Raw genomic sequence first — 21,280 nt, 5'->3', positions numbered from 1 at the left:
AGTATACTGGTGTTCCCCATATATCACTTATTAAGCAGGCACTTTTGAAACATTTGAAAAGTGCCTACATCCCATTGAAAGGCAATGCAAACTAGGCTCAATTTACTTGTGAAAATGAAGCTTCAGCATCCTTGAAGAATATTCCTCTATGTTTAACCCTGCTTAATTTGTGAGAACTGATAGGATCACAGCAGGAGTCAGGATAGCTGGAGGTCTAGCAAACTGAGAAAAGAATTATCCTCCTTTTAAATGAGGAAACAAGCTGACAATGAAAGTATTTTGCATCCTTTCCTGTAAAGGCTGGAGCTAAGGATGAACAAAGGCCATTGCTGGCAATAAGGGAACCCAGTGCATTTTATAAATCAGTGCTCCCACCTTGCCATGGAATGCAAGACAATCTTGGGCAGCAGTTTCTTTCCCACAGGGCATTCAGGTGGTATAACAAGTCCAGGAAGCTTTCACTACAAAGCCTTGGTAAGCACCAGCTGCTAGAAAGTAGTTGGCATAGTAACTAATGATTCTGTATAGTGTGGCAGCTCCCAGCATCCTGCTGACTTATGTGCAGGCACTCAGAAAAACACAGAACATTTTCTTTGGCACACTACGTGCTTCTTCCATCCCTAACAATAGGCCCTAGATTGGGGCTGGCTATGGAGCAATGATAAACATAGTGGGACAAAGCCCAGGACGCTGGGGGCCTGGCTGGGATGCAGGACTGTCGGGCCTCTCACAGGGCCGCTTGCCTCAAGGCCTTTCTTTGTCTTTTCTCCCTCTTTCCCTCCCCTCAGCTTCAAAAGCAATAAATTAAAAATTGAAAAACAGAGCAACAAGTCTTAGAAAATGGTTTGCTCCTGGCCTCTGCTGTTATCAGGAGTGTCTACGAAAGAGTGACTTTGGTCCAGTTTAGTCAGCAAGAGTCTGCATTTCAGCATGGTCTGATTGCTGGAACATGCAAGCCCCTAAAACATGCAAGCTCCTAAAACACGCAGGAGCAGCAGCTATGTTACAACGGTAAAGAAAGGTAGCTTTCCAAAAGACCAGGGGCGAACAAAGCATTTTTAGTATTCCTAAAAGAGCTCTGCCTGGGACTTTGGAGATCTTCTGAGGCACAGGGAGCTGTCCAGAACTCGCCACGGTGCAAGTACTTGGAGACAGGGAAGGGGCAGGAAGCAGCTGGCTTGTATAAAACAAGGATGCCATCACCTGGCCTGCAATCTGCTTTTGAGCTCTGCAAGAGAAGCCAAGGAAAAGCTTTTAAAGTTAATGAGCAGCCTGTCAAGGCTGCATTGGCACAATAAACGTGTGGAACTGCATTTTGGGTTCAAATCCAGTTCAAAGCGACATATACAATCTCCCATGATGAAGGTGTTGCAGAGATGTAGGAGAGTTTCTGTCCCAGACCATCAATCAAACTTTCACTTCTTAGTGACAAGTCACAGATGCCGGCATCTTGCAGTAGTTTCAGCCTTAGTTCTTCAGCTCCCCACTTTTCAAGCAGCTCAAGCTACTTTTACCTACACAGAGGCTCTTACCATCAGTATCATCGTGCCATGAGACAACAGGAGATGTACAAGGTCCACGTGAAAAGCCTTGGGACTGAGTTGGTTTAGGCAAAGAACACGAAGAGTTCTGTGGATTTAACTACAATTTCCAGATCCATTCACAGGTTAACTGTAATAGCTACCAGAGGCACAATTCAAGCATCCCAGGACATTTTAATGTGCATAATTACTAGCAAATGTCAGGAGTCCCCCTCTGCTATTCTCACAATTCCCCCTTTCAACTGAGAGAGTTGATGTTGTCACAAGAATTTTATTCAAAAACAAAGATGTGAGCAAAAGCATCCAACTCATCTTGTGGTGCAGGATTAGCACATGTTTCAGTGGCTGGAGGAGTCCATGTGTTGCACTCTCAGCTGCACAACTCCACAGGCAGGGACACATTCAGAGTCAAGAATTTTCCCCGAGATTCCCAATTAAACTTAGATTTTCTCTGTTTTATTGCATGAACTTCCTCTTATTTCAGGTCTAAACCTTCACTACTAGAGCTATGCCTCCATCGAGCTTAGCCAGCCTTGGCACACTTAACTCCCTTCATCTTTTTCCTCAACTTAGTCCCTTCTGGCTTTTGTATATTGCTTTTCTCTGAACTTTTTCCACTTTATCAGTATTTGGGGCTAGGCAAGTGCTCAAAACTGAGCACATTATTCCAGATGTGCATGCACAATAGCTATACAGAGAAAGCCCACTGCCTTCTTGCTCCTTTACTTTATTCTACAAGTACTATCAAAGTTCGTGGGCTTCCTTAACTTCTGGTATATACTGCTGTATAATTTATCTCCTGCTCCCTGGCTTCTGAAAATTATTCCTGCTATTTCCCTGCCATTGAGAAACGTGAGTTTTGGAGCAAAAAGATTTTCTTATAACAAAGGCAATGTAGTGCCTCAGTTCTGCTACAGATCAGGAATTACGTGCATTTTAGGTCCTGGGTCTCCATATACAGGCAAGGTCATGAGTGTAGCAGGTTAGAAATGAGGTGCATCAAAACAGCAGGGGAAGGGCAGGGTGAGATTATGGAGCACTGGAAAACCTCTGCAGGCAAGGCGTAATCTACCTCAACTATTCCCGGATTTAGCTGGCATTATCAACCTCTTAATTTCAGGAGCACTAAACTTGCCAGTCTTAGCAAATGAAATGAAATATTTACCCTTCAGTGGAGCCAATTTTTGCTGGGCCCCGAGTAGCATCCTTGGCTCCATGCCAGTTACAAAATACTGTCAGTCTTTCTGATCTGGGGAATATTTGGCAGGTAAACAACACTATTTTTTTCTTCTCTTTACACATGGCAGCTTTGAAATTCACTAGTAGAAAGGCTAAATCAAGAAGAAAACTAACAGCCAGCTGGCTGCAAAGTTCAATGCCTTCATCCTATTGCTGATCAGGTCACTGGAGAAGCAATGAAGGCAACTGAGTATATCTCCTCTGTGTGATCTAGATTAACAAAATCACAGCCTTTCTACCCTCAGTTAGTGCAAACATAGGGGTGAGTTCTACTGAGTGGAAGGTGGTTCTGGCTTCATGTTTCCTGCACATACTTCCACACCTGCAAACACAGTCAGAGCCTGCAAAAATATTTTAAAGCAAGACATACATACAATAAGACTAATACAGAAACCTGGTATCATTTTGCTCTCATAAGGAATTCTTGGGGAAGATTACCTGCTTATATATGACAATCGATTGCCTGAACTGTGTCATGTTGTGTGTCCCCCCCCCCAGTTTCAAAGAATTAATTAATGAAGTTCAGACAGAGCAGGTAGGCTCTGAGTGAAGTTACCTCACTGTACTGTCTAGCTCCCCTTTGATTAAGGTAAGTCATTCAGACTTAGACAACGTGTTAAGCACTACCTTAAATTTGATCGCTTGTCCTAGTCCAGGCAGAGTTTCTAGGGTGATTATACACACTCCACAGAATTCAAAATAACAGAAATTTAGATGCAATGCTGCACCAGTTACAGAGATGGGAAAGGTATTCCTTGCTGCAGAGGTTCCACTGTAAAATCCTAGCATGGACCAAGTGGATCAACACAAAACATGACTTGTACCGACATTCTTCTACTTTTCCTCTATCAACGTAGGCAAACCTATTGAAAACCAAACTGGAAAAGACTGATGGGCTCTATTTATTCCTAGCCATATTTTTTTTACTGCTTTATCCAAGCAGATTTTGCTTTTTATGGGTGGATAGCAGCAGTAGCACATGAGGATGAAAACAGTAAATGGGCACCGCTATCTGTCTAGAATATGCTTATGACTGGGTCTGTAATTAAAGCCACTAATCTCTCCTGGAAACCCATATTCCCTACCTCTCTCCAGAGAGGCAAGGGTTAAGTCAGGACCAGCCCTACACCCTGTAATGCCTCCTTTGAAAAGCCGCTTACACAGTTTACAGCAAAAGAGTGAGAGTGCAGCTGCTGTCCCAGCCAACATTTGGTTCCTATTACAGTGAATAAATCTCCCCCTTTTCTTTTCTCCCCCCCCCCTTTATATTAAAAGTCCATCAAACATTTTTTTCTCCTTAATATTTTCCATTAAGTTTCCTCCTGCGTAGGCTTTCCCAGAGTGTGGTGCTCTTTGCTATATGTGCTCAAGGAGCAGCTGCAAGATCCCACTGAATGAGAGAATGGGGAATGAAGAAAGCAGCTCAGGCCCCTTGTTCAAGTCTCAAGAGGCAAGTTAAAAGTTACAATTGGGCTAAACTGGTGAAATCTAGAGCACTTGAGAAGAATAAACAAACAAACAAAAACCAGGCTGTTGAGTTTTGTAGGGTTAGGATTCATGAGATGGGGGATAGTACTCAATGCACTCTGCCGCTGCCCAGAGCTAAATGCCCCTGCCACCATCAGCCTCCCAAAAGACATAGCACATGATGGTGTTACACTACAGGGCCTTAAGGGTTCCTCCAGGGTTGTGCTGTCTAGGTCTCATACCACTTGAGGCCCAAATGACTTTTTTAGTTGTGCCGTATGACTATGGAACAGAGATGTCATATGCCCCTAGCTTCAGGTGTTTTGTTGTCTAAATATTAAATATCAAGTACACAAATAAACCTCTAAAGAACATGACAAGCCTCTAGACTCCACAAAATTTGCACTGAAGTTCATGAAAGCAATCAACTTTGCTTGACCTCCAGTATACCTATCATGTTGTTATGTGCTAGATGAAGACCCTCTGATGAGTGTCTCTTAGAGAAGACTTGATAAATCTGACATCTTAGATCATCTGTCTATGGGGACGAAGCATGCTGAAGTACACAGTTCCCTGACATGCCTATAAATTTCAAGGCCAAGAATTATAGCCAGGTAACAGAACTTCACAAAAGAAGCAACACTTCTACATTTATAATCTATATACCTAAAGGGAAGGCTAGGATCTGTTCTGCACTTCCAGAGCAAAGATGTACAAATTCACCTAATCAGGGATTGTGGAAAGTGTAATCTGAAAGCCAGCTGGGCCACAGTCATATTAGGAGAAATGGTCCAGGTAAAAGAGGCAGAGTAGCAGCGTGGCACCAGCAAGATGCATCTGCTGCTACCATTCAATAACACACTAAAGCTGTATAACATCTAGCTGCTGAAATGCAGTAAAATAAGAAAAAGATACAAAACAAGAACTAAAGGTCACTTCTCTGGGTTCTTGCTGTGAGGCTGTATGCTTGTGGTTAACAGTCTCTTGTTTTTGGATAATTCCCCAAACATTGATACAAGGGCAGAGTAAAGGTCCTCAAGAGACCTTTTCCCTTAAACAACTGAAATTTATCAACCTAGCTCCAGTGTAATGAAGCTAAAGGAGTTTCCCAATAAAAAGATAGGACTTACACAGTCCCCTAAGCCCAATAGCACTTATATGCTGGCCAAAGAGACATCTCTAGCATTCTTATATTCCCTACGTTATAAACTTGATTCTGTATGTAGTTTCTGCTCTCCTTGTCCCTCAAGTGGATGTAGATAAGGTAACAAGGTATGACAAGAAATAGACTGGATTTGAGAGTGATCTCCCACCTGTTAAACAGAACATTTTTCCTCCTCAGGTTCCTTTTGCAGTTCTGTTATGCTGGAGTTAAGGGAGAAAATTTTTTACCTCCACCTCCTGTACAAAGATCAACTCACCTGCTGTGGCTCCCTGAACATTTAACAATGGGTTAGAGAAAGAATAGGAAGAGGTGTCTGTGTCAGCACACACTTTCTAAAGTCTATAATAAAGCGGTTACGTAAAATAAAATCGGGGGGGGGGGGTGGAATACGCTCAGATCCACAAAGAGAGAATACTGGCATGAGTTATTACCTATTGCAGAAGCTGACCCAGTAACTATATGCTGCATAGACAAGACCATCCTATCACATCCATTGCAAGGGCAGGGCCAGGAGGAGGCTACTGATACAGAGACCACAGATAGATACTACACACAAACCATGACATACAGACTTCCAGCCATCCTGAGAGCAACATGGCACACCGGCCCCAAAGCAATCCCAGGGTTGTGGTGCTAGCTGTTTTACAGCTAGCTTTTTTGGAATCCCTGCAAGCCTCATGATGGCCACGCAATGCTGTATTTGTACTGTAAAAAGTAAGTGCTATCTTTCCTTCACTCCACTGGTCACCCAACTTCCTTAGAGGTAATGGAAGATACTTTCTGGAAGTGCTTATTTCAACCAAGGCAGCACAAATTGCTAGCAATGTTCTTCTCAAGCTAAAACTGACAGAAGTTTTCCAGGTCTGTAGTGTTCCTTCTAAGAATCCTCCAGAGATACCCTACTTGCAGAAAACTACTTTTCAGAAAAGAATTCTGCCCTAAAAATCCACAAGGTATTTTTCAAACAAATTTGCTGTATTTTGTTGATAGCTAAAATGCAGTCTAAAAAATAACTTAAGAACAGAATGGCAGGTTCAGTTTTGAATTACATGTTATCAATTTAATATGGAAAGAGAAAATATTTTAGAAAAATCTATAGCCAGCACTGAAAACAAAAAAAAAAAAACCAAAACACCAACAGTGCACCTCCTTCCCAAAACTTCCTGTGCATCTGTCCCCCTCTATTGCCTCCAGAAACTGGTGATGACATACCAGGACTGGGTTATAAAGAACTGCAAGAAAAGAGTGGAAAGACTTTTATTTTTATAAAGCCTCACCTGGAAAAGTAAGCTCTTCAAGTACTGCAGAGCAAGAATCTCCCCATTTTTTGGCACTTTGTCCTCCAAGGATTAATACCACAGAAGCGTGTTGCCTTGCCAGAAGAGACTGTTCCAGTTTATGACAATTTTGGCCTCCTTGCTGGTCTTTTGTTTTAAGCTATACAGAATACAGTCCCCACTCCACTCCTAATGTTGTTCCATAAATTCCCACCTCCTATTGGGATCTATCTACCTCCTTGCCTGAAAACAGAGCTCAGCCTGCAGCATTTCCAGTAACCCAATGTTTCAACAAGAAAAATCACGGAGGAGTTCACATTATCATAAAGAAGGCCAATATTGAGTGGAATAAACTGAATTACAGCATCTTGTTTCTGGCAGAGAAGAGTTAAATGAGTAAAGGGGAAGCTCCCAGCTAACTGCCTCCAGCAGATACAGCAAGTGAGTGGTGTCTGTTCCTGCTTTAACAGAGACTTTATATGAAGCCTTGGTTTAACCACCACATTTCTCTGTCTCTCTCTTTCCTTATTGGAAAGATGATCTGGTCCCTCTAGTCTCAGCACGGAGTTCTAGGGCATCATGGATGTAAATCTATGCCTATTTTATGTGGCCATTACAGAACAAAAGATTAAAATTACTATGATTATTTTGGGAGGGGACATAAAGCAGAAGAGAGGTGAGGGAGCAGTAATTAGAAAGGCAAAGAAAACTGAAGTGAAATAAATTTATTACTCTAATAGGCCTAAGCAAGTGCAAGGTGTTTCACTGACACATGGCATGTGGCACAAGGCACTATAACTCAAAAGGTAAAATATAATAAAACATCACTATTGCTAATGCCCACACTCTTGGTTTAATTAATTTTCTTTTATTTCCCTCTCTCCATCCTGGCACTGTAAAGAAGAATACAACGCATAAAGGCTGGGGGCAGAAGTGCTGCACAGGGCTGAGGCAGCATACCTGGCAGCTGCTAAAACAGAACTTCAAAGTCTCAGCTCCCTTTGAAAACCCATCAGGCAAGAACCACTCCTCCCCTTCAGCTTCTTTAGGAGCTGGTACACTTAACCACTTCAGCATGTTTGGCAGTTCTACAGCCACTTCCAAAGCAGGTGGTGGACTGGAAAATTGTGGGAGAGCCCCAAATCACTCAGTTGTCTCCCTCTTTCCCCAGCAGGCAGCAACGCACGTGCTGACCAAGCAGGCCAGCTGACAGACCACAATTAAGCACAGAGAACAGGGAATTTGTGACAACACCTCTGAAACTACAGAAAAGGCCCAGGCTTACCTCAGTAAACTGGGTCAACAATATCTTTCTGCAGGAAACTGCTAAATCTGATGACAGTCAAAGTCTGTCATTAGAGGAAGATGAGCAAAAGGATGTTCAGATAATTATATTGTATAGTACAAAGAGCTGGCACACTCTAAAAGGCAGTTCCCAGACTTGTCTAGGATTTGTTGAAAGATCCCTCTCTGTCAGACCCTGTCTGCAAAAGATGCTCAAGTTGCACAAAACTTACTTGGATCACCTAGAGCTTGAAGTCTTTTACATGAGACTTCTGCCTCAGCCTACAACTGCAGGCTAGGAGGTAGAGACTGTAAGCACTGGTTTTATTTGCAGCACCTAGAAAAAAGCTTTTTGATTCTGTCCACTTGAACAGGCACCCATATTTGTGATGTTTCCTCCTCCAGTGTGGACAGAAGAGTCTATGACGCAGTTGTGCCAGCTCTGCCTGTCATCCCAACTGCATACTATATCCATCTTTTCCCCTTGGGGTTTGAGAAAAATAGGAATCTAGGGATGGTGCTGTTTCCTTAGGGATGCAACTTTGCTTAATTCCTTGATGACTGATTTTGGGTAGGCCTTTCAATTGCTAGGTCTTCTGGACTGTATATGGATGTTGAATATTTCTAATGACTCTGGAAACCAAAAGCCAAGAGCAGGTATCTTCAGAGGAAGTGCAATAGCTTTCATAGGAATTTGTGGTTAAAGATGAAAAAAAGTTATGCAATCCTATATTCCAGTCCAACCCAATCCCTTTTGCTAGAGCCAAAATGGAATTGTTTCCTACAGCGTACAGAGAAAATTGTATAATTAGTCAGAAGCTCCCAGACTCAGGAACACAGATGGGAACCATGGAATCACTACCTCAGGAATTTCACCAAGTGATTGCATGTAATGCTAACCATGAGCATATCAAAGATGCAGCTGCAGATGCTAAACCCTTATAAGGACAGACTAAAACACCACAGCCACTTAGTGGAATAATGTCCTTTCAAGAGTCCCCTCCCTAGCATAGATAAGGCACATCAAGAGAGGACAATAACAATAGTGTCCAGTGTCTGATCAAGAAATCTCTATTATATGCCACTTCTTTATACTTGATGCCTTTCATGATGTTTCAGCAGAAGTTCTAAATAGAGTAGACTTTTCTCACAAAGGCCACAACTTTTACATTTCACAGAATATTAGTCTGTCATAAAGACAAGAGTCCAAACATGGCCTCCAGGTGGCTTGAGCTGAACATAGTAACATTTGCAAAGAGGTTAATTTTCATGTTGTGTACTATGTTTATGGCTCTCTAGAGACTAGTTGGAGTATAAGACAGTAAGCAAGCTCTCACATATAGACGAATAACAGACATTAGAAAAAAACTGAAAGTAAATGACAAGACTAGTTTTTACCTAGTTTTGCTACTTAACAATATACACCATAAACACCAGAGTGAGATTTGGATAAACAAGATGCAAACAACCATGCATTCTGTAGCAACAAGCAGAACAATTCACAATCTATGAAGTTACATGATATCAGGAATTTAGATAATTTCAGAGTGAGACATGCAAACAACAAAATATCCAGCACCACAGTTCTCTTTCCTTTCACAGAAATGCTCCTCAGTAACACAGGCCTAATGTCTACACTCACATATTCAGGTTCTGCAATGCTTTAGAGGCCATAATATGTTAACAAAGAATTTGTTCTGTTTAGAAAATACCAATAAACCACCGCGCTACATGAAACATATTCTGTCCCCTATACCTCAAAACAATCTAGAAATTCGTGCATAACTTTTGTTCTCTTTACACAGATAGTAGAGGATACTTTCATATTTAAATCATTTGGGTTAGCATCAGCAGCAGGAAAGTGGAATTTCAGAAAAAAATGAAAATGTGACTCTGACCTTTGAAAAAAACAAAATCAGTTATGCAAACAATGTCCTGAACAGAAGGACAAAATATTTAAATGACTAAAAATTGATTGGATCCAAGTTTCTTGAAATATACCAGAATAATCCAATTATTAAAACTGAACTTTCAAAATTATTTTACTAGTACCTGTTATTTTATTTAATAAATATTTTAAATGTATTATATGCATTTATTTATATAAAATAAAATCTTAAAATATTTGTGAACTTTAATAGATAACAGAGAAAGTTATTGTTCCTGTGGATTTTTAATGAAATTAATTCCACATTAAAACACAGCTCCTTCTTGAGGGTTTTCAAATTTGAAGAAAGATTAGCAAGTTCTCAATATTCAAAATCAAACTCTATGAAAGGCAGCTGTTCCAAAAAATCTTAATAGGCAGCCTTTGTTGGAACTGTTCATAAGGGATAAGCCCTAAACTTTCTTGGGGTTTGTTTTTTTTTTTTTTGGTAAGGAATTTTGAAAACAGAAGGCTAGGGGGATCGCTGTCAGTAGGAACCAAAATCTCACTCTCTTGGAGAATATTTTGGAGATATTATATGTAGTTCTTTATTAGAAAGAGATGTGTTTATCCACGCATCTCATCTTAAGAACAGTAAAGTCTCTGAAGAGTCACTTTTGGGGCTTTCTTTGAGAGTTTCAAGAGGCTGTGCTTAGGTCTTCCACATACACTGTAGTCCTTGTTGATTTCTTCACAACAGATGAGATTGTGTTCTCTTTGCCATGTTGACTGCCTGAGTTGGAAAGCCTTTAACTGCTGTTGAAATTATCATCCACTAGAAGATATTTACAGAGAAGCCAAAATCATGAGACTGTCAAAGAATCTTACACCCACATGTCTTCTAGTGGAGCTGAGATCAGACATACATTGAACACACTTTCTAACAAGTTATTTCAAGTTTTTTCTAACATCACAGTTTGAGATCTTTTAGGAAACTGCCATGGGAAGTAGAAGTCACTACACTGTAAGCAATATGTTGTCTTTAATGAGTACTGGAAAAGTACTGGAAATTCAGAATTATTGTTGATAAGTGATAGAAACCATAAATTCTAGATACTTATTAGTACCATAAAAGACCAACATAGGTGTCAAATCTGAGCTTCTGACTAATATAAAGAATATTATTCCATTTATGCTGTTCCGTGGCTAAAATCTCAGAAAAGAAAAATCCCTGAAAACGCTATATTAGTTGTAAAAATAGATGTGGATCTGAAAGTTCAAACAGCTTCTAGGAATGCCAAGCCTTCGCTGGTATGACTGTTACCTCCTTGCGGATCTACACTCAGTAACCAGCAGCAAGAAACAAAATTCTTAAACTTACTCAATTTCAAGTCTCAGCATCTGCAGCTTTTCAAAATGCTAAGTGAAGAGAAGCTGACACCTCTTTACTCATCAGCATCCTTATCCCAATATCAAAAAAGAAACAGATGGTCCAGACTTGAGGTTTCCCCTCCTCTTCACATAATCTACCAAACAAAGTTTTCTGAGCTGAATTTTGAAGAAAACTCAATTTTCAACACTGAAGACATTCACAGCTCAACTTGGCTATATTCTTCACAGAGAAGATTATAATTATTTTTTTTCAGCAACAAGCAAATAAAGAATTCTTTATGCATACAAAGGTTAAGACCACATAAGCCACAGCCCTTTTGCTCCAAAGGGTGACTCTTGCCTGGGCTAAGCATCCCTGACAGACAGCTGCCAAGTAGCATGTGCAGCACTGCCAGATAACAATCATCTTAGACTAACTTTTCAGTCAAGTCCCATGTGCCAGATAGCAGAAAGATAGAAAGGGCAGTGGAAGACATTTACTGAGCCAGATGCAATCTGAAATTCAAGCAAAGCAGCCATGCAACATCATGGATACCAGCAGCTGGAACATAAACAGTGTCTTTGATAAGGCGCTCTCACTTTGAAATTCCTTTTACTAAAGGTTGTTGTCTCAGGGCCAGTTTTCAGTAGACTTGGATCAGCCAGGCTGCCTTGGCCTCTCCCCACCTGGTTTGCTGTGGACAGTAATTGGATGAGAAATGTTAATAAAAGTTCAGTGAGTGCAACAGGAGAGTGTCTGGAAACTGTGGTATCTCTAAGCACTACCTAGCTTTTTTGCCCCTTTTTTTTTTTTTAAGGAGAATATCCATCTTTCAACTATTGTTATAGAATGAAACCCTAGAAATAACTGCTCGTTATAAAGGACTCTGGATACATCGGTATTTCCATCCTGACATTGCAGAGCCTACCTTTAACAGTGCACTTAATCTTTGTAATTGGCACTGGTTCTGGACAATCCAGTAACCAGCTTTCTTGAGCCACCAAAACGCTTTTTCGCTCATTACCAAGTCCTCTTACCCAGAGCATTTTGGTCAAACTACTCACTGGCTGATAGTATACAGTGTTGGGTAAAGACTAAGAAAGTACTACTAACCACGAATGTTACTCATTATTATAATTCACACTATTCCCTAAATAAAAAGCTGGTGTTCCACAGTGGAGTTCTGGTTGCCCCATCTTCTTCAGATTACACAATATATGTACACTTCAAAAACCTATGAGCTTGTGAGCAGGATCACCAAGCAAAGCTGTCACCACATGCATAGGGAAGCTGAAATACTTCCTGACTTTTTTATGCTTTTTTTTTCCCCTCCCTCTTTTTCAAAAGAGGTTTTTGTTAAATGCTGGAGCCCTGCATGGCTCACAAACAGCTGCTGCTTGATACCTGCAGCCCAGAGAAGCCCTGGAGAATAACAGGCTGTCATGGAGCCAACAGCATACAATCCACAAACTTGTGTCAGCTACAAAACTCCCCCAGTCTGAAAGGTGGGGAAAGTTAGGTGACAAAGCAGGATCTTCATAGGAAAGGCTGACTAACACTTTCAGGGATAGGAAAGGGGTTTCTTTGTGCTTTTGGCAGGGAATTCCTGTTTATATCACAGGATAAAACACCAAAAAGATCGCCATGCTCATCCTGAGCAAGCCAAGCTAAAGCATGACCTCAGGCTGGATGGAAAACGTGAATGTGCATTGGTGGTGGAAACTTCACTCTACAATGGCAGGTAGCCCCAAAACAAAGCCTATCAGGAAGGAAAACGCTTTGGCCCCTTATGCTACCTCCTGCTCAGGCATTCATACTTGGTCACTGAAACCCTTAACTCATCTGAGCTTGACTCCAGGCCTTTTGGCTCCTGACTTCAGAGAGTTGTCCAGGGACTGCCCCACATGAGGGCTGCCTTCTGGAAAGACTTTCCACATGGATCTCAGATCGCACCCTGCTCCCAACATCTGACAGGCTTACTGAGATAGAGAAACTGAATTAGGATTATCGTGCTTTCTCAGCTGTACAACACCAATGTCTTCAACACAGCTGCTCAAGACCTTTGCTCTCAACAGTAACCAAACTTCCTTTCTAACACTACCCTCTAGACACCTCCATTTTCTTGAAGCGAAAAAGGTATAGGGAAGATGTGGAAATCTCCTAAATATTCACAATGAGTTCAACTTCATACCCTAGAGAGCATGAGGCAAATGAAGGAAAGGTTGCTAACCCAACTTGTCCTTCATAAGCCTGGCTTACAAAGGGGATTTCCATTTTTACAAAGCAGCATTCTGTTGTGTGTCTCGTAGGGAGGATACAGAACATGCAGCTCTGAGATTTCAAAGTGCCTCACTGTGACCCACAGGAATAGCACAGTTCAAAGATGGGCCCATTCAATCCCTCTGTTCTTAGGCCAGATGGACCTGCCCTAAGATCAATGCCAGAAAGGATGCTCTTCTGGGAAACTTCCCAATGCCCTTCTCAGCTGCACAACTGTGAACTAATTGTAACAGCTATGGCATGGTAGCACGGCTTTCATTTCTACCTCACTACCTGCAAGACCAATCAATGGACAAAACTTGAGGTCCCTGTGTGGGGAAAAGCCAGGGACAGATAAAAATATTACTAAAAAACATTAGGAAAGGGGAGAAACCAGACATTCGTGGGATTCCCTGACAGCTCCGTGCAGAAGGAAGGGCTGGGTTGGAAAAAACAGGGCCCCAGGTTCCTGCCAAGCTGTCTGAGGCCCGTCCTTTCCAAATAGCTCAAAGAAACAGCCAAGGCTCCCTTGTAACCCTTTCAGAACTCCACTAGAGAGAAAGGCTGCTGTGGCCAGAGCTGCTCCCACAGAGCACCAGACTACTGGGGTCCCCTCATTCCTAGAAGGCTGTAAGCAGCAGAGACAATCTCCCCCCATGAGAGCTACTGAAGTGAGAGCTACGGCCACATTAACCCTCTGAATACCACTATGGAAAGCACTTATTTTAATGGTGATTGGGAGGTTTAAATAAATGCAGAGGAAAGGGAGATCTGCTGGTCACTTTGCAACATGAAATATCTAGAACCTACACAGGATATTTCAAAGAGATCTAAGATCAGGGATGGCTGCGGGGAGGTTATCAATCAAGTAGTGCAAGACACTAAAAGATCTCAACTTGTTCTATATTGAATTAGATGCTTATTAGAACAGAAAACAGCATGTGACTTCCGTCACAACCAACAAAATCCACTGGTGGCAGCTGAAAGCAGGAAGAGGAGAGTTCACTGGTGAGGAAGGAAAAAAAAAAAAAAGAGAAAGAAAAAAAAAGAATTGTATCAGCATGAACTGCCTATACCTGTTGCTCAGTTTTACATTTACTGCAATAATAAAAGAAAAACAACTGCATATTAATAAAAAATTCAGTGTTTAGCATGGTCAGAAGCCAGCAAGATATTAGTATATGTAAGTTATGAGTTAGAAAATAAAGATACAATAGTGTTACTTACATAAAACCAATGTTTTACTCTTACTTGATGTACTGTTTTCATTTCTTGTCATCTCTATAAAGACAGCCAGACAATTATTAGAGGGCTGGGAAGATTTCCATTTAGAAATTGAAAAGAATGGGACTGTTTAGTTTAGGAGAGACAAATAAGAAGGGAGATGATAGAAACATAGAGAATAAAGAGTGCAGAAAATAAATCAAGCATTTCTGTTTGCCTTCGTGTAATAAGGGCGCAGAGACTTTTGGCAAATTTGGGAAAAAAATAAAAAAGGAAACTTTTGCATAGTATGTAATTCACCTGTGGAACTCACTGCCACAGCTCAATGAGACTACAGTTTTTCCAGAAAGTAAAAATATATGATTAATGACAACATCCACACTAGACTACATAGAACAGAAAGTATTGAGAACTACAAGCCAGCGGTTAACAGGTGGAGGGTAAAAGCAAGCTTCCCCCCCAGACAAGGAATTTCACTGCTGCCCATCAGAACGTTCTCTGTGCTTCTACTGAAGATGGTGGTGGTAGTTGCTCCGAAGCACAGGACGGGAGAACTAGACAGATTAGCAGCCCAGTCCAGGATGGCAAATCCTATGTTTACATTAGGGTAAGGTCAGTTTGTGGAGGCAGCTGAAATGAGAAAACCCAAAACCATTATGCAGTATTGGCTTGGGGGAAGGTATGAAACCCCTGTCACTTCCCTCCACCTATCAACATGGGCTGCTTGCTAGGAATAATGGGAAAGATCCTCATATCTTCTCTGAAAGGAAGTCATGCAGTCAAAAAGAAACCTGCCTCCCTCAAATTTCAAGCGCTATTTGCAATAACCATAATTGCCCAAGGCCAGCAGACACAGGTAATGCAGACATTGTGCCCACTGTGCTCAGCTAGAGCCAGTCCAAGGGAGGCCCCAGGCTGCAGCTCCAGCAAAGCCTCCCAGAAGTAGCTGAGCGGAGAGGCCACGCTCGCACAAGTCCACTGGTGCCCCGCTCTGCCCTGCTGCAAGGCCCCAGCTCTCGCCTCCAGCTCACAGCCCCAGCACTGGCTCCTATGCTCTCCCTGCACGCGGCCCAAACCCCCTTCGCCTCTGGAAAGGGTCCTGCGATTAATCTCACTTATTACCTCGGAAAAGTAACAGCGCAGCGGCTGCCAGCCAAGTCCGACTCAACAGCGTCTGGGGAACCGAGGCTGCAGGGCCAGGCCTCAGGCTGTCTGGGCAAGTCACGAGCTTTCCGCCTTTCCTCTCCCGGAGGCTCCAGACAGACAGAGCCAAGGCCTAGCTGTGGGAAGCAGGGATCCTTCAGGACTGTGCCAACCCATGGTGCTGAGGCTCAGGGCGATTTCTGAGCAGGATGGAGAATAATTGGACCTGCCATCACAAGTTTCTTTAGTGTGACCAAAATATATACAGGAAAAAAAAAAATACAAGGCAAGCCATGTATTTCTGAAGTTTAAGTCAGCCAATTCATTTCCACAGTTAACAAGTTGTCACCAGTGACCCTGGGAGATGTGTTAAAAAAAAAAAAAAAAAAAGGTAAGAGGTTGCCAGGGCAGGGGAAGGCTGTTACAGGCACAAATATGTATGGGTAGAGGAAGAACATGCACAAACTAGAGACAGGATGAGTTGCAAGAACGTACAGCTACCCAGGCAGTACTTTTATTTTTTGCCCGCCCTCCTCAAACCTCCTCTGACCAGAAGGTAATAATAGACCAAACCCCAAATCCAGGGCTCTCAGAAATGCTACTTCTCAAGGATCACAGGCAGAATCAGTGTGACAGAGCTGCCAACGAGACACAGACGGGGAATTGGTCACGGAAAAATCACTGTACCCACCCTCAATTACTACTCCACCTCAAATAAAGAAATTGAATTAATTTAGGCATTAAGGTAAAGAGAAAAGAGAAGAGGACAAGCGGTATGAGGAACAAGGAACAGACACGTGGCTATGCTAGCACAGGGCTGGACTCAGTGCTGTTGGTCTGCTGCTGCTCTGGCACTTCTGTGCTGCTTAGCTAGGGAGGTGTTAAGGTCAATGCAGTTTGCTCAAACCGAACTGAAGGCCTATTGTGTAGCCCTCAGTGCCTGCTGCTTTCTCCCTTCATTTCCTCCAGAGGCATCAGTGCAGCACAGTCTCCAAGTTAGCTTGCACCCAGATGCTGTGCAAACAAACAGGCTCTGACCACTTGGCAAGTGTGGCACAGGACAGCAGTTGGGCAGCCTCTACCTTGCAAGAGACCGCAGGGAGCTTGAAACAAATGATTTGGAAGAGAATAAAGTCACTATCAACCCTTAAGATGCAGAGCTACAAGGCAACTCGTATGTAACAAAAAGAAATAATTTATTCTTATAAAAACTTGGCGTTAGCTGCCAAGATCCCTGGGAATTCTCTCCTCTTTACTTCCAGCTGCAAGCCCATATGTAGTTAGCTCTTTCCTACAGCCCCTACTGCAACGTCCATGTGCTTCTGCCATGCTAAGCCCACCCTGGCCTAGCTCACGAGTCTTGCAAAAAAGCAAGACTGTCCCATCAACTGCTCACCCTGCTATCATTGTGAGAATCACCTTGCACATTAGCACGTCTCTTGGCTATTCTAGTATCACTCTTCTCATAGCTCTTCAGAGCCTAAGTCAGCCTGATTTCTTATTTTACATTGCACACCTCCAAAATTTAAAATAAAAACTGAGGAAACAATGAAGCCACTTTCACCCTCCCTTTATGTCAAATGCAGCAAGCTGCCCCTTTGACACAAAGGATCAAGACCCATAAACCACAATTAGCCTGTGACAGTTGTCTGGGGTCTTTCCGGCAAAACTCAAAGTTTCAGTGGAAATAGAGAAACTATTTACACCAGCACAGAACAAACTCTCAAAAGAGATCAGAGGCTCTTTCACATCCTCACAAGTCCAAAGGATACATACTTAGTATGATCAGAGCAAAACATCTGAAACCTAGAACATGTAGTACATGTACCCCTAGAGCAGTAAATGAAACCAGCATGAAGCAGTAGTAGGCACTAGGTGGGGAAGGATATAAAGTATCCACTACCCAGCCAAGGCTAACGAAGGCCAGTGATTAAAAAGAAGGTCCTGGTTTGGGAGATTGCAAAAGCAGCATAAGATCGTCAGGGGATGCAGCACAGGGGTCTTAGTTTGTGAGCTGGGGTGTGCAACAATCATTTCTCTGTGTAGAATTTTTGGGATACAAATAAATACATATTTGCTATTAGAACAGGCACAGGAAGCTAACGTTTTAAGTGGTACTGGATTTCCTGCACCCATATTGTTCAGTTGATTTGTACGTGAGCAGTAAATATATGCAATGTAATCCAGCAGCACCTACTATGTGAATGCTCTAACTATGCTGTGAATAGGCATGAAGTCCGATTCCTTCAAAAAGCTGCAGGCTTACTGCACATCAGGTATTTCCAGAATTTCCAGACACGAGGCATACTGTTTGGGGTTCCTGAAAGCCTGAGATGCCAAATGTCTGGGTGGCATTGCCTAGTTTCCCACCCAATTTGATACTTCCAGCCAAGGAAAAATAAAAATGAAAATACACAAAGCAGAGCCTGTTTGGGAACCTGGACATATGGCAGGTATGTGCACACAGCCTGTGAAGCCCTGAGCAGCTGCCGCTGTTACTACCACTGAGAATGACACCAGAGCAAACTAAACTTAGAAACCCTTAGATCAGAAAATTGAAAAAGTCTGGGTTTATACAATTTAACCCAGATTAGACACCCTGCCAACAAAACATCACTTCTCAATGAACCTGAGTACCTTGGCTGAAATGATGAGCTAAGAAGTATTTCGGGCACGTCAAGCAAGGAGAAAAGGAGACTCCCTTGTTTCTGACTGCAGTATCCCTCCCAGGCTGTCTGGTGTAATTTGGGCTGCCATTCTATCCTCTGATTGATGACAAGGAAGCTTGCTTGCCTGCCTCCCCTAACCAAGTTCAATAAATCTGTCAGAAGATCCAAGGAAAAAATATGCCAAGTACTTTAGAAGAGCTATGTTGGTCTTGTCTTTAGGTTTGAGAAAGATGTTATGAAAGAACAAGAAGCTAATGAAACAGAGGTCTGAGAAAACACTGACCATTTCACTGCTGAATTCTTGCCAACAGACTGCCCATATGAGTTCTAAAAGATGAACCTGAGCAAGGATGGCTGCTGTTGAATCCAAGGTGCCCACTGAAAACACAGAAATCTGTACCAGTTAGAAGGAAATCCAGGTCCTGGAGATTAAGTGACCTGCAGAGCCCAAGTTATTCTTTGAGGAGAATCCACTGTCTTTTTCAAAAAACAAGTGACACAGAAGCTGCAGATTCTAGTTTCAGAAGCTTCTAGGAACATCTACCGTCCCCACCACTAGGGATTATGCAACTATTTGCCAACAGGTACTCGAAAGTTAGCTCAGGTTCTGAATCAACAAGCTTCGTTCTCTTAAACACCTGATTTTTTTACCTTTATTATGCAACTGAGAACATTCTCAAGAGACTGCTTTTTCAAAAGCAGTTCTAGTAAGGTCTTGGCTTCAGTGACTGGAAATTAGTTTCACTGGTAATGAGGAATCACTTTCATATTTGTTGTCCTTAGATTACACTACTAAAATTGTGATAAAAATTATATATGGGAATCTTAAATATTTCTACTACAAAACATGTAACCATGTTTAGTGCCTTTACAGCAGAATGTGAAGGAGTGACAATCCTGCCTGATGAATAGAGTGAGAAGCTGAGAGAGAACTGAAATAGGGCACTGAGACAGGACTAGGGTTAAAGAAGGAGAGAGCAGATTTGGCATAGCCTCATTGAGCTACAGGGGGCAACAAAGACAGGGCTGCAGCAAATGTGGCAGGGCCGACAGCCATGTTACAGTAGTCAGCAGTAAGCCCATGTACAACTTGGAACATCTCAGCTCTTGTGTAGGCCTGCAGGCTTCTTTGTCTGGGGCACACTGAAAGCCTAAATCATCATTTAAGTGGGAATAGCTCCAATGCTTACAGAAAGTGACAAAAAAAAAAAATCTCAAAAGGCACAGCAGTACAGATTTATAAGATAACACTTTAACATATCCAGAACTGTTCTTTGCCTCTATATTACAAACTCAAGATCTCCTTTGCCTTTTGGCAAGCAGACTACTGATTTGGCACCTCATCTCATACAGCCAAAAGAATTCAACAAAAGAAGGGAGAACTTCTTTTGAGAAACATTTAGATAAGTCAGTACTGGGAGAGTGGAAATTAAAGAGAAGGAAGATTTGTCAGTAAGAATAGCCTGAATCCTATAGACTGCAAGCATCAAAACAAAATTTTCAAACAAACCTCAGCAGCACTAAAATGGCTTAGATTTACCACAGAGCCATACAAAAACTGTAAGGACTGAGTTTCAGAGGCAGATGTTTGAACTGGAGCCAAGTGCAAGCCAGATAAGAGACCCATTTACAAAATATTTCCATCCTTGCTGAATTCTACAACTGATAGACCAGAACCTTAATGGAACAAAACAGGAAGCTTTTCTTCAGTTATCCAGCACTGAGCACAGGCTGACACCCATCAGATGACCCTGCTTGCTCCAATGTAACAGATAAAGTAGCAGAAAAGGCATTTACAATACAAGATAGCCATCTCCATATATTATGACCTTGTTATTCCTTTTGGAATTCTCTTATTAAATAAAAGTTCACAGCCCAAGTAATTCAGCACTGCCTCAAGAATCCCTTTTTTTTTCATTTCCAGATTTACATAAAACTTTTAACTCCTGGTATTCTGGCCATTCAATACAAGCAGCCATGAAGTAATTCAATACAGGGTCTTAAGACATCTTTCTGTCTCTTGCTCCAAGGATAAAAACAGAGCAACTGAGGTACTGAAAGACTAAATGGTTCATAAAAGGTGTGAAGATGGAATCTTATACCAGCTGTGGCCAGACAATTCTGAAGTACTTTCAGATTGCTGTACAAAATAAAACAGAATTTCTAAAGGCATTAAACTATGCATACAATGCTAGATGAGGCGCAGCCCTGGAAGTCATTCAGAGTGGAGTTCTGGGCATTAAATGGTGGATTCTGAGATCTACAGGTAACATATAACTGAAATGGTTTCAGAGCAACGCGGTAATTACAGTGACTTCTGCAGAGTTCTGCAACAGAAGATTTTGACCATGAGTAATCCTTTTCCAGCTATGTCTGTGAGTCCATGCAGAGGTGCAAACAGGGTTGAGAAAGGAACGGAAGCTCTAGGACAGCCTGCACTCTGCTGCTCTCTCAAGCTATGTAGGAGGGGAAGGCAGTTTACACCTGTTAGATAGGTTCTTTATTTGGATTAGGCAATAGCTCGCCTGGCTGGGCTCCAAGAGCAGAATCACCACCACCTCTCTCAATAACTCTAAACGCCAGAGGCAAACATTGTGCTGGAACAGAAACAGGCCAGGAATTCATTTCTTACATTCCTCCTCTTTAGGCAGGATGAAAAGCAGTGACTGATGAAATAAGAACAATTTTACATGAGCTTTCCAAATCCCATTCCAATCCTTCTATTGAAGGACCCATTTGGGAAAGGATGACCACTCATGTCACATGCCTTCTG

At 42.1% G+C, this 21,280-nt stretch overlaps 1 protein-coding gene across 6 annotated transcripts in view; it reads right to left on the bottom strand.

Moving 5' to 3' along the window:
* TTLL5 (tubulin tyrosine ligase like 5) overlaps positions 1-21,280 on the bottom strand; it is a 142,892-nt gene that overhangs the window by 35,155 nt on the left and 86,457 nt on the right. The window lies entirely within an intron of this gene.

Source organism: Aptenodytes patagonicus, chromosome 7 (assembly GCF_965638725.1).
Source record: "Aptenodytes patagonicus chromosome 7, bAptPat1.pri.cur, whole genome shotgun sequence".
NCBI classification, from domain to species: Eukaryota; Metazoa; Chordata; class Aves; order Sphenisciformes; family Spheniscidae; genus Aptenodytes; species Aptenodytes patagonicus.
Note: the sequence above shows the minus strand (reverse complement) of the source record. Positions and strands in the feature narration are given on the sequence as shown.